Genomic DNA, 13,104 nt, shown 5'->3' with positions numbered 1-13,104 from the left:
GTGGTAGTGCATTTTACAAACATTTGTACACCAGTCTGCATCAACGAAGGATAAATGTCAAATATAATTTGGTGTCTCAACACAGTTTTATTTAATTCAGTTTCTGATGAAATCACTGAGTGCTGATTTCTATGATCACAATGTATTATAACAAAACATAAGTGACCACCGCTTGTACAATTACATCTGATGTTCTTGAAGCACAGCATGTATACTGACACTATCGCTTTTCTCTTTGCTTGTGAATCTCTTTCCGCAAAACTTATAACACTTCATCATTTGCTTAGATTCTTCATCGTCGAAAAAAGTTTCATATTCATCTAAAGGTGTTGTTCGTACTTCAATATATTAATGCTAAATATATCTTCCTCTAATTATTTCATTCCTGATGATCATCACTCTTAGGCTACTATATTCACTTAATGTTTTCAATGGCATCACTATCATCATCATTGCAGTATTTATTCATGTTTGGGTTCTCTAAATTGTTAACTACTTCAGTTATTTCCTGTACAATATCAAAGGACTTTCCAATATTTTTTTCTTCTCCCAAGTCATGTTTACCGGTACATCATTGCTACTCCAAGACAATTTCTAAGTTTAATAAATTATTAATATGTCCAGACTATGTCTTTAACAAGTATGTGACTAATCTTTATGATATATTTATGCGAAACAGTAATTTAATCTTCAGCTGTAGCATTGTGCATAATTCACTGATCTGGCAAAATGAAACCACAATTTCATATGTCAATAGATTCTTTCAAAATAATATAATATCAATCTGTGACCTTTTGCCATTTATATATAGTGCAGAAATTGTCTAATATAAAAATATCCTCTGCTGCAGTTTGTATAAAATAATTTCAAACTACCTCTGCCAAAGAAAATGAAATCATTGTATTTCTGCAGGTACACAAGAATTTGTAGCATAGCCACAATAAATAATATATGCCTGATTGAAAACTTCAGCTGTGTGTAATGCAGAAGGGTCACTTTCTTTACCACACATGCATTAATGGAGATCAGGGTTATAATGAAAAATTGCTTATACAAGCAAAGTTATGAAAGACTTTTTGTCCATCATCTTCTGAATAAGACCTTGTCAGACCCTTCGCATGTGTACCTGGGCTCAACTGATCTACTTTTTTGTTTGGTTCATGAGCCAATGACTGGTGGTAAGACCAGCAATTTATATGGGAAAAGCACAGATGTAAAGGAATACAACCTTCCAATTGAATTGATGAAAAAGAAAACATAACCAAGACTGAAAGAAAGAAATGTGAAAGAGCATGTCAATTTCTTTTCAATAAATTAAAAAGCCGTTTCTTTTTTTTCAAAATCACCTTATTTAATAATAAAAATAAGCGTCTCGAACTCAAAACCATAAAATAAACATGCAATGTTTTAAACCTGAACATGTTTACAAGATTGACAAGTCTGGTTGAAATGAGTGTGTCTAGAATAGTGTAGCAGTTGCCGAGGGACACAAAATGATGCATGATGGACCAAAGACAATACCAAAGCACAAAAAAGGCGTTAATAGCAAAAGCTCACTTGGCTTTACAGCCAAGTTAAGTAAAACAAGATCTCCCTCAAACAATGATACTCCGCTGGCTGAAATGAATTTCCAGAAACAAACGACTGTTTCTTTATGTTCACTGATGGTGTGGAAACTATCTCTGATATTCTGGAGGAAAAAGACAATTTTCAAAATGGTCACCATGAGAACCATAATGGGTGCAAGATTGGGACAATTTTTTTAGTGTGAAATGTTCTGGTGAAAACCCTATGTCGATATGACCATTCATTTAGGAAGAGTAGAGATACAATGTTTTTCAACATAGTCATTTTAGCAACTATACTGATAGTGCAGATTGGCATCATTAAAGACCAATGTTACGTCATAGGGCTTGAACTTAGATGACAATACCAGGTAAAACCAAATAAGCATTCAAGTCTTCCAAAATATAAATTTACTAAAATAAAATATAAAATCAAGCAATGTGATAAATAGTTTCAAATTGTATGATGGCTGTCATAGTTGCCATTGTGAATGTCACCTCCACAATGTTTTCATTTATGACCATTAAAATCCTTTTGGTGAAAAACAAATGACTATATGACTATCCATTCAGAAGAATGCAAAAAAATTAAAGATGGCTTCAATGGTAGCCATGCTGATTGGAAGATTGGAACCATTTTAATTTACTTTCATATGGGCTTGATAATAAATCATCTGGTGCAAAACCACATGTCAATATGATTTTCCATTCCTGAGATGACAGTAACAATATTTCCATGATGGCTGCAATAACAGTCACATTTGATGTTAGATCAGCACCACAAACAAAATAAACAAGTTGTTTGGTTGCTTTGTCCAACTAAAAATGTGACCTAGTTTTACCCGACGCGAATGAAAATATATATACATGTAATGATGAGTGTCATGATTTTTTTATACAGATAAATATGTATTAATGTTCAATAATATGCTGCTTTGACCAACTCTTTTTAACAATTGGTTCAGTTAATAAATATAAAAATAAAAAAGTTTCATATTTCAACAGGCAACAGTATCCAAGATCTCAGAAAGTCAGCTTCATGTAAACAAAGAACATAATTAACCAAACCTGAAATGTAGGTCAGGGTCCTATAGTTTTTGCAAATGGGTAAAACAAACTCTTAAAATAAAAAATCAAATTTCATGACATCATAACAAAAATTGTGAGGAAATATTAACTAAACGATAGCGATATATATAGTCATGGGAGGATGAGACCATGTCTTTGTGACTAACATTGCCAGTTGATTACTGTACAACAAGAATAACATTGTTTATGTGTGTCACCACTGTCGAGCAAGAGGTTGTTAGTTTCATCTCAAATTTTGTATTATTTTTTTGCACATTTATCTTCAAACTTTCTTCTAAGCATCCCTGTTTGTTACCTTATTTATTTACTTTTCTTAAAATCCCTTACCAGGACAGGCAATTAACCAAGGTTTGAAAATAAATGTAGCCAGTCATACTGACCAATATATGCCAGTAAATGCCCATATTTTTTCCTCAAACAATGTAGTTTAAAGACAGTACAACTTTCCAAACATTAAGAATAGGAGCAATGTAAATATATTAATTATAAATTCAATCTCCAATTTAAGGAAACTCTTCCTTTCAGTTAATAATACAACAATTCAGTGTACAGTTGCTTAGTTATAATTTCTATAAAACATTTTACATGAACACAACACTATATGATAAAACAGTTAACAATTTTAAAGAATCGTATAAAAAGCCTCATTTTATGTAAGACTAATAAAATGGTTACCAAGTGCAATGAATCTACTCAACTGTTTTCAAATATTTTGTAAGAAGAAATGAAAATATAATGTTCCTGGTCACATTATAAAACAGCAATGTCTTACCCTGCACACACAAATTTTGACATGGATGAACATTCTTCAATGGCGGATCATAGCCAGCTTTCTTTCCAAAAGGTGGAGCCACAGAAAAACCTTGCCCCAATATTTGCTTATCCTTGGATTTTATCATTCCTCAGATCAATCTATTATTGATAAGTCTAGATATAATATTGTAATTAACTCATCATAGGACAATTAGAAATGCAAAACAACTTTGAGAACAGTTTTGTATTTAAACCTTGAAAAAAAGTTTTATAACATAGCATTTATTTTGGTGAACAAATGTGAAATACATGGTCACGGAGAGGTAAATAAGACTTGGTATAAATTTACAATAAATACACCTTTTGACAGAGCCAGGCAACAATATCACCGATGCCTAGTTTGCTTAACCTATTGCTTAACTCATTTTTTCACATAGATAAATTAGCTCGTCATTTAAACTCCTCTCTCACTGCCGATAATATCCAAGATCCGTATGATTGAGACATTTTGCAAAGTGAAATGTAGATGCTATAAGAAGTATACCGCATATAAATTTGGACTGCTTTGTTCCATGCTGCCACCTATCAGTTTAAAGGGAAGATAACTGGCTTTGATCCCTCATTTGTTTGATGCATATTTTAGGCTGAATCCATCTGGATCGAGATGATTTTCAACCCCAAACTTTTCCCACATCTCTTGGTACATCTTGTCACTGCAAAAAAATCATTAAGTTCTCTTACTGATTATATTCAGACATTGCAGTTAGATTCTAACAAGCATGTACATTCAGTGTCTTACTATTAAATGTAGAAAAGCACATGCCAAAAATAAGTATAAACATAAGCATACAAAGGAATTCTAGGTTTGCACAATTTTAGGTAACACCATCAACAACTTTATGACGAAGCTTTTTGTACAATACCAAATCACTAGAACTAGTAATACAAACTTCACGAAACTTGTTATTTTTAACATGTAAGGAAGAGCAATCACCTTCCCGTTATTAGCATGTGTGGTGGTGTGGCAAGAGTGGTAGGGGTAAAGGCCACCACATATTCATATATATTTGAGTATAATTTAGCTCAACCAGTTTAACAGCCAATTCTCCCCCCTACTGGATTAATTTGTAATAAGCTTAATGTCCACATGTGAAATATCATCCATGTAATGGGTTACTTAACAAATGGTGGGGGCCAGAATCAGCTAGCTGATTCTTTCCCCAACCCCCAACCAAATAGTTTATTATTATTAATGGGTTCTTTCGTAATATACTTAAGGCCTACAAGTGAAATGCCATACATTGAATGGGTCACTTAACAAATGGGGTGGGGTGGGCAGAATTAGCTAACCGATTTTCCCCACTACAACTAATTGTTTTATTTCTTTCATCAATGGACTTTTTCTTAATCTGCTTAAGGGTCCACATGTGAAATATGATACATGTAATAAGTTCATGTAACAAACTCATATAGGATTTGTTTTAAATGAGCCATTACATTAAATTTAATACAGATTACAATTTCAGATTAATAACCTTTCAAAAATCACCTACATCGAATAAAATACAGCTTTTAATTATTGTGCATACTTCTTCTTAGTAACATAGCACTATATTAAAATGATCACTTGCAAGGTTTTGTAAATAAATTCCAGACTGAGTGAAAGTTTGTGAACTCTTTTCCCTGATCGATAGGACCAAGGCGACATATGATATCAAGTGAATTGTTGTTACTTCATCGACACTTTTGTTGGGAGACATTCAGCCTCAGACCATTTGAAAAAATTATCTGTGGCTGCAACAATATATTTGTTCTCACTGTCTGTTATTGGAAGAGGACAGATAATACTGATTCCAACTAATCTCAACACTCTTGATGGCACTGGTAAAGAATTCAGAGGAGGTATTGCTTGTATTGGCCTAGATTCACTCTTTTGTATTTATTGCAGTCACTGACATATTGTAGTATATGTTGTTTCATCCCCATCCAGTAATACCCTTCCTGGCATTTTTCATGTTTTGTCATGTCCACCATGTGTATTTACCTGTTACAATAAAAGTATAACAATTCAGTTATATTTTCTAAAGTACAAGAAAAGAATGTTTACAATTATAATTATGTACTTTGTGTACCACTGAGAGAAAAAAGAGAGTAAGAAAAAGAGCTAGAGAGAAAGAAGAGAGAAACGAATTGAGATAGAAAAGACAGGAAAAGAGAGAGGGATAGGAGGAGAGAGAATGACATGAAGAGGAGTATATGATAGTTCTTAAGGCAGATGGTGAAATAAAAGAGAAAGAGAGAGAAAAAGTGAGAGAGGATGACAGAAAGAAAGAGATGGAGAAGAAAGAGAGGGCAAGAGGAATATACATAGAAGAAAAGTGAGAGATAGAGGAGATAGAAGAAGACAGAGGAAGAAAAAGAGTAGAGGAATAGAAAGAAAGAGGAAGAGAGATACAGAGGAAGTGACAGAGAGAGAGGAAGACAGGACAAGAGGGAGGAAGAAAGAGAAAGGGATTAAGGGGACAAGAGAGGAGGCAAAGAGGAAGATTTAAGGAAGTGAAATGGAAAAAAGAAAATAGAACGGAAAAAAGAGACAAGAGAACACATGACGGGGGGAGAGAAAGGAAGATAGAGAGAGGAAGAAACAGATGAAGAATGAGCAGAAAACAAAAAAATATGGAGATAGGAAGCAAGGATGACAGGGAGGAAGAGTGAGAAAGACAGAGGGAAGACAAGAGAGAGAGAGAGAGAGAGAGAGAGAGAGAGAGAGAGAGAGAGAGAGAGAGAGAGAGAGAGGGAGAGAGAGAGAGAGACAGTTATTAAGATAGAGAAAAACAGACGAAGACAGAGAGCAGAGACAAACAGATTCCACCCGTTGGAAAAAAAATGGATAATTGATTTTGATAGAGGATGGATTCAAGATATCTCAAGTACCCACGTTAGCCGAGCCTGAGACTCAAACCCACAGATACAGAGGTGATATGGCAGTGATCAGAAACGATGAGTGCTTTAGACACTGGCCACTCGGGGCCCCTAAAACATATATAAAAGCCACTGATACAGCTATGACATGTAATATAAACGCATTTACAGTAACAAGAATCACCTGAGAAAACAGGTTACAACAGTTCCTCGTGAAACATGAGATTTCATTACAGTATTCTGAACAGTGTTACTGATGTAGGTTTCCACTGTCTGTCACATTGCCAACACAAGTTTAGTAGCTGACTGTTTTAGGCAGAGGCTGGATTGCCTCATCGAAATCGTTCTAAGGACTTTGATGAGAACTTTATTAATTCAAAATACGAAATTAGTGTAATAGATTTGTTATGGAAAATAACGTTTTCCTCATTGGGAGATTCATTCTCATGAGAACTGGGAGTTGTGTGTGATTTTGATTTTTTAACGTAGCTTTATCAATTTTTCAGTCATATTGCTTGAACTGGGAGCTTATGACTTTGACTCAAAACAGTGCATCATCAAAATGGGGTAGGATGCAACTGTTTTTAGACCACGATTTCTTGTGTATAGAGCACATTAATATAGCTGCAATATCGAGACTTATACAGTATAATGTTAGGAACGCCTTAACTTACAACCTTTGAGAAGACATGTAATAAAATGCCCTTGAGATTTTGGAATTAATTGTCAAATGACTCATTAGTTTGGAAATCTGTTGTGAACCCAGCCTTTGTGTGTAAGGAGGGCACACCTTGTAAAAATAATAGCATGATTGTTTCTTTATTTAGATTCCTTATCAATGCTTTCTACAAAATCAAATAAATATTGCATAGTCTTTATTACATATGCAGTATTTAATTTGTTTTTATGATTAGCTTCATTTGAATGTTAATTGATGTTTATGAATTAAGTAGTTGCCCCATTGAAGGCCCCGTTGCGTGGTCAGTAAAGAATTGAATTTTAAAAGCACTGGCTGCATTACTGTTTCCAAAATTAGAAATTAATGTTTGAATGAGGGACTACTATATCATTAAGGTTGCTAACTGAGCAACCTAACACTGTTACCCTAGTTTTGCTGTGTAAGCCTTCGCCCTGGTAAGTATAGTGGGATTAGGGCTTTTAATTGTCTTACTTTCTGAACAAACCGTACTGGTGGCCTAGTAGTTAGAGTGTTTGCCTAAGATGAGGGAGATTATGGGTTCAATACACGACCAGGTCATAAGAAAGACATAAAAATGGTACTAACAGCCGCAGCATTAAGAGGTTAGTGCTAGAACTGGTTGGCCAGGTGTCAGGATAATGTGACTGTCGGTCTTAGTCTGATAGGACCGATTTTAAGTTCAATATCATTAAAAAAAACTTGTTTTAAAGATTCTGTTACAAATACATTGTTCAAGGAGTCACGTGCATAAATCCAGGGGGACTCAACAAAATAATCTGAATCGGACCCCATATTTGCTAAGGCCAGTGTTGTGTGACTGAGTGGGAGAAGATGCTACATGTCTGTAGCATAATGCCTATTGTTAGATATCACTACAAACTTTCTAACTGCATATATGATTGCGATATAACTGAAAATATTTTAAAGCTACATTAAAAATTTAAATCACACAGACATTTCCTAAATAATATCTGTTGCATTCATGTTACGTTGTCTAATTGCTTTGGTCGTACTGAAATTACCATTACGCCTTTTTATTTCAGGAAGTATATCCAGATAGAATCAGTTAATTTAGTTATTTTTAAATGTTTGGACCACCAAGCAGTTTATTTTTTTTTAAGTTTTGGACCACCAAGAGTTATTAACCACTTTGTTAAAGAAAATTTACAATTAGTTCACAAATATTAGGCATATCTCGTCTTCCACAACTCTTCAGTCTACTAAAATGATGGTCAACACATTTTGAAGAAAAAAAATACCCGATTTGATCTGTATTTACTTCTGTAAGGAGAAAGGCATCATAGTAAACATTGTATGATTCACACAGAATCAAATATGAGCAGTTTAACCAATATGGACTGTATGCGAGAATTTCTTGGAAACTTGTCCTTGTTGTTGAATGCTGATAGTTTATGCTATAGATCAATGATTATTCAGGCAGTACATGGACCCTCCACCAGTATGTATCTGGGTGATTCCCTACTTGGTATGACTGGCTGGTACCCTAGTAGCAGCTTCTTATAAGTCTTCTAACTTCTATTGCATAGTAAAAACGTAAATTTGTTGTTGATGCATCCAAATACTGATTATCCTGATTTCTTGGAAGATATCAAAATTGGGCTTGATAACTATTCCTAGAAAAAATGAAAATGATGTAAAACACAAGGTTTAGGTATAAATAACATTCAGCTTGAATTAAAGGCATTTAAGTTAATTGGATTAAATATAATCACTTTGATTTTTTTAATGACCTCATTTTACATATAGATCATTTTTTCTTCCCACTGCAATCCAATATTTCTGATTATTGTAATTAAAAGGAATGTATGGTATTATTAATTAAATCCCAAATAATCCTAGAATTACAGACACAAGTCTTAATTATTTAAAGGCCTGAATAAGTTAAATCCAAAACTGTGGATGTTGCTGTGCCTGTAGTAGCTTATGGAGTGTTCACGTTCCAACAGTCTTTTGTTGAATCACAGTAGCATAATTCCAGGTTTGAATTCATTATGTATTCCAGTGACTGTCTCTATCCAAGATTTTTTTCAGAGAACTGTCGTGTTTCCAGAGAAAATAATCACTTGAATTTAATAATTTGAAGAAAAAGATTCCAACCCAGAATAAAATACCGAACACAACTAATAATTCAACTTGAAAGTGCTAGATCTTAAAGCATGACTGAAAAATCCTCTCAATTACAAGATTACATAGTACTATACTTGACCTCAGGTCACGATTAGCATTTTCTAAAGAAAACCTAATACATAACTGATAGTTAATTTCTAGAATGATCCTGATGCTTACAAAATGACAAATGTTAGTTATTATTAGAAAGCAGAACCTGGACTATGCGAATTAAACTAAGGGAATTTCAAAACATAGACCCAGACCCAAACAAACATATCTACTTCTTTTGTTAATATTGAACCTGATATTAAGCCTATACACATATAGAATATTTTAGCTATGTATTATTTGTTTACAAAACAAAGTTTATAAAATATCAGTTCAGGTCAACCAGACGATGAACTCAGTTTTGGACAAGGTCAAGTCCAACATACAACGTTACATTACAATAGCATGTAATGAAATACAAATTTAAAAACAAAAAACAAAAAAAAAACAGTGAGAATAAAATTTATATAACAGCAGAATGTTATGAAGATAATATATTAAACTTCTTGCCCCTGGAGTGTAATACTTGAAATATATTGATGTGCAATGCTTTAAACAAATCATCAGATGTGATCAGAAAAATACACTAACACTGTGAATTCCTTTATTGATGGTTACCACAAACAATTAATTGCAAGAACCCGTCATAATCTGTATTGGAAGACGAGCTCATGTATTAAGGATGTCCACTTAGTAACATCTATAAGTTGAAATTACGTGATTATAACATGCTATTTAAATGCATCATTCTAGATTGCTTGGATCTTTTGTTGTATCAAAATAATTATATTTCCGAACATTATAGCACCATCAGAAATACATTTATTACATACTACAAAATTTCACATGAAAAAAAAATCGCTGTTAATGCTATCATCTGTACCTTCAAGATGGTTTAACAAAAAATTGTGATTACTGAATCTCACAATATTAAACTGAGCACATCTTATGTCAAAATTACTTGTTCGAGTATATCTAAATCATATTTGGTTAATGGTGCATGCTTTCATTTTTGATTTGATATGTTGCTAGAGATGTTAACAATTCAACTAGTTTACGTTTTCTACTGGCTACAACTCATAAACTTTATGGCTGTGATAATCAGGTTAAAACGTTTACATTTGATGTGCTTGTAGATGATATTCACTAGTAGCTGTTGCTGTTAAAACAAATTAATATTATGTTACAATAATATTTTAGTCAGTGTGCACTCAAGACCCTATTGTTAATGCTTCCTATTGTCAGTATTGGTTTCTTTACATTGCTTAGAGTTGTTCCATTTAAACATACCTGTACCCAGGGAAGGCAGTGTTATAAAACTATATGCCACGGTACCTTGATTTCACAGAGTATATATTAAAATGATAAGAATTTTCTAAGTTATATTTTTGGGTGAGTAACCACATTAAAAGTGCCTTCTCTGGGTTCCATGTATGTTTAAATGGAACAACTTTTACCTGGTAAACAGATGAACAATTCCTATTTCGAATGATATCAATGTGTGGGGAATGTAATATCTGAAAGTAAAAGGGAATATTTCGTTTTAGGAAAAAAACTGCAAGTCAAGTGTGAAAGCAAAACTTAAGAAAATGACGAGAATAGCATGGTCAATGGAGGAGAAAGCAGCTGTAGAAAGACAACTGGGACAATTTATAATAAATGTTTCACTACCAGGAAGAGTAGCATGTGAAGAGGCAAAGAAGAAGGAACCTATTATGGCAAGGTGTCCATGGAGCCAGATTAATGGGACATTCTATACCTTAAATGCAAGTCTAGTACTATTGTATTGCTCTAACCTAAGTCTATCTGAATAGAAGGCAAAACTTATTAAACATCTTTCAGATAAATCTGTTGATGCAACGGTTATGTTTCCAGATGTGTAAAATGTTAATCGATAAGATTATATCACATCCATATTCTTGACTTGTATTATGCACCTGTTTCAAGTGTGGTCAAATGTCTGATTCCCACGTCTCATTTTTATCATTCTTTTGCACTTAGGGAAAAAATCTAATTGTTATTATAGCGCATATAACTTACACTTTGTTTGCTTCTTTCTTTGAATATGTTAAGATGCAATTATTTGAATTACACAAATACATTTACAGTTTACAAAGGAAATTGTCTTGCGCCTTGATGTTCCTTCGATAATCAAATTGACAGTGTGACGTTTCATCAAGTTTGGAAAGAACTACCTAATCTGATTATAATAGAGATTGTCCATGCATAGAGTAATGATAAGTAAGATGATATTTAAAGGCAACAATGCAGCAGTATTGCATTTGTGTTCTGTGATGCCATTTTTAGATCGATGTTGATGTCCTTTCTTTCACCTGTCAACACCCTTTGATTACCCTCAATCGTACAGTTTTTGTTTACTTTTTTTCACTTTAATACCATTGTAACCAACATTTAGAATGTTGTTCATGAGTGGGCTCAATATGTGAGTTGTGGCCAGCTTTTTGTATTTATTTATTAATGACATACATATTGACTGAAGTGACTTTATTTGGGCTGCATCCTTCATATTAAACATTTTTGTGGTGATGAACATTTACTGTATGCAGTGAAATATGTCATATTTATACATGCTTATCTGGCTCAATTGAATTATAATGAAATTTAACCATTTAATGTTTTTCTTCTTCTTCTCAACTTCCTACTGTTATTTAGTTTTAATTCTTTTGCTTCAAAAAGTATTGGGTGGGTGGCCATATCAGCTTAGTAGGTGTATCACTGCGTTTTTAATCCACCGGGCATGAGTTCACTACACTGAGAGGAAAAACAAAGCTTGACTTTACATCCTAAATAAGAAAACTCAAGCCAGATTTTTTTTTCAGATACAGGAAATGCACCTGATAATGAAGGAGTCTGAGAAGCTCATATGTCCCTTAATATTTTAATCGAGATAGGTTTGCTAGAATTACCTACATATGATATAGAACCTTTCAACATAAATCGCTTATAATTCTCAAAACTAAAGTCAGACTGATTTGTTTGATCCAAGAGATTTATTGCTTTCAGTACAGGACTGTGACCATGATAGGAGCCTTTCTAAAGTTTGTCTGTATTATGTTGCTTATGTTTCAATCTTCTGCAATCAGAAATATCACGCACTTACTTGTTGCAATATAGGTCTATTAAGTTTCAATTTTGAAATTCCTTACCTGTGTTGATATATGTCAGGTACCAGCTGATCATCCCTCAAGATATATACCTTAACCACATCATAATTAATACTTTGTTGCAATGACAACGAAGTGTAGATTGTATTCGTTTTGCCAATAAGTACACTTTGTACATATATTTCAATGCTCTCTTGGCCATATGCATATACATCCTCTTCTCTAACAATTGATACTAACCTATTATTTATGAAAGAGTCAAAATAAAATCGTTCATGTGATGGCAGAGTCGCTTTCTACTTTTCAGTTATATTTGTTTTAAATCTAAATTGCATTTCCCCTTTTTCCTTTTCTCTCTGTACTGTCATCTCTTCTTTTTTATTTTCATTTGCTTATAGACAACTCCGTTGGCCTAGTGGTTAAAGCATCAGTCCTGGATATGGCAAGTTGCTGGTTCGAACTCTGGCTGAGTCATACCAGAGACATACAAATGGTACAGCTTCCGCGCTAGGTGCTCAGCATTAACAGTTTAATTTGGCACTTGTTATCCTGGTGTTAGTATAATGTGTCTTGGTAGGACAGCAGCATGATACCCAAGTGCTAGACATCACTATATACTGCCACGCTGCTGACATTGTAGTGATATGACTGAAAAATTGTTATAGCTATGATAAATATTCAAATAGCACACACACACACACACACACACACACACACACACACACACACACACTCCATTTGCACATCTTCTTTATTTCTCTCTCTCTTTCCA

The 13,104-nt window shown here is 33.7% G+C and overlaps 1 long non-coding RNA gene across 1 annotated transcript in view; it reads left to right on the top strand.

Moving 5' to 3' along the window:
* The window catches only part of LOC149792194 (uncharacterized), a 61,803-nt gene extending 49,190 nt beyond the window's left edge, over nt 1-12,613 (top strand). Inside the window, exon 2 of the long non-coding RNA XR_016423518.1 lies at nt 10,755-12,613. This is a non-coding gene — a long non-coding RNA (uncharacterized LOC149792194). The remainder of the gene's footprint in view (nt 1-10,754) is intronic.
* The last annotated feature ends 491 nt before the right edge of the window (nt 12,614-13,104 follow it).

This window comes from Sinohyriopsis cumingii, chromosome 9 (assembly GCF_028554795.1).
Source record: "Sinohyriopsis cumingii isolate HCF-2022 chromosome 9, ASM2855479v2, whole genome shotgun sequence".
NCBI classification, from domain to species: domain Eukaryota; kingdom Metazoa; phylum Mollusca; class Bivalvia; order Unionida; family Unionidae; genus Sinohyriopsis; species Sinohyriopsis cumingii.
The sequence above is the reverse complement of the archived record's forward strand: the minus strand, read 5'-3'. Positions and strand labels throughout refer to the sequence as shown.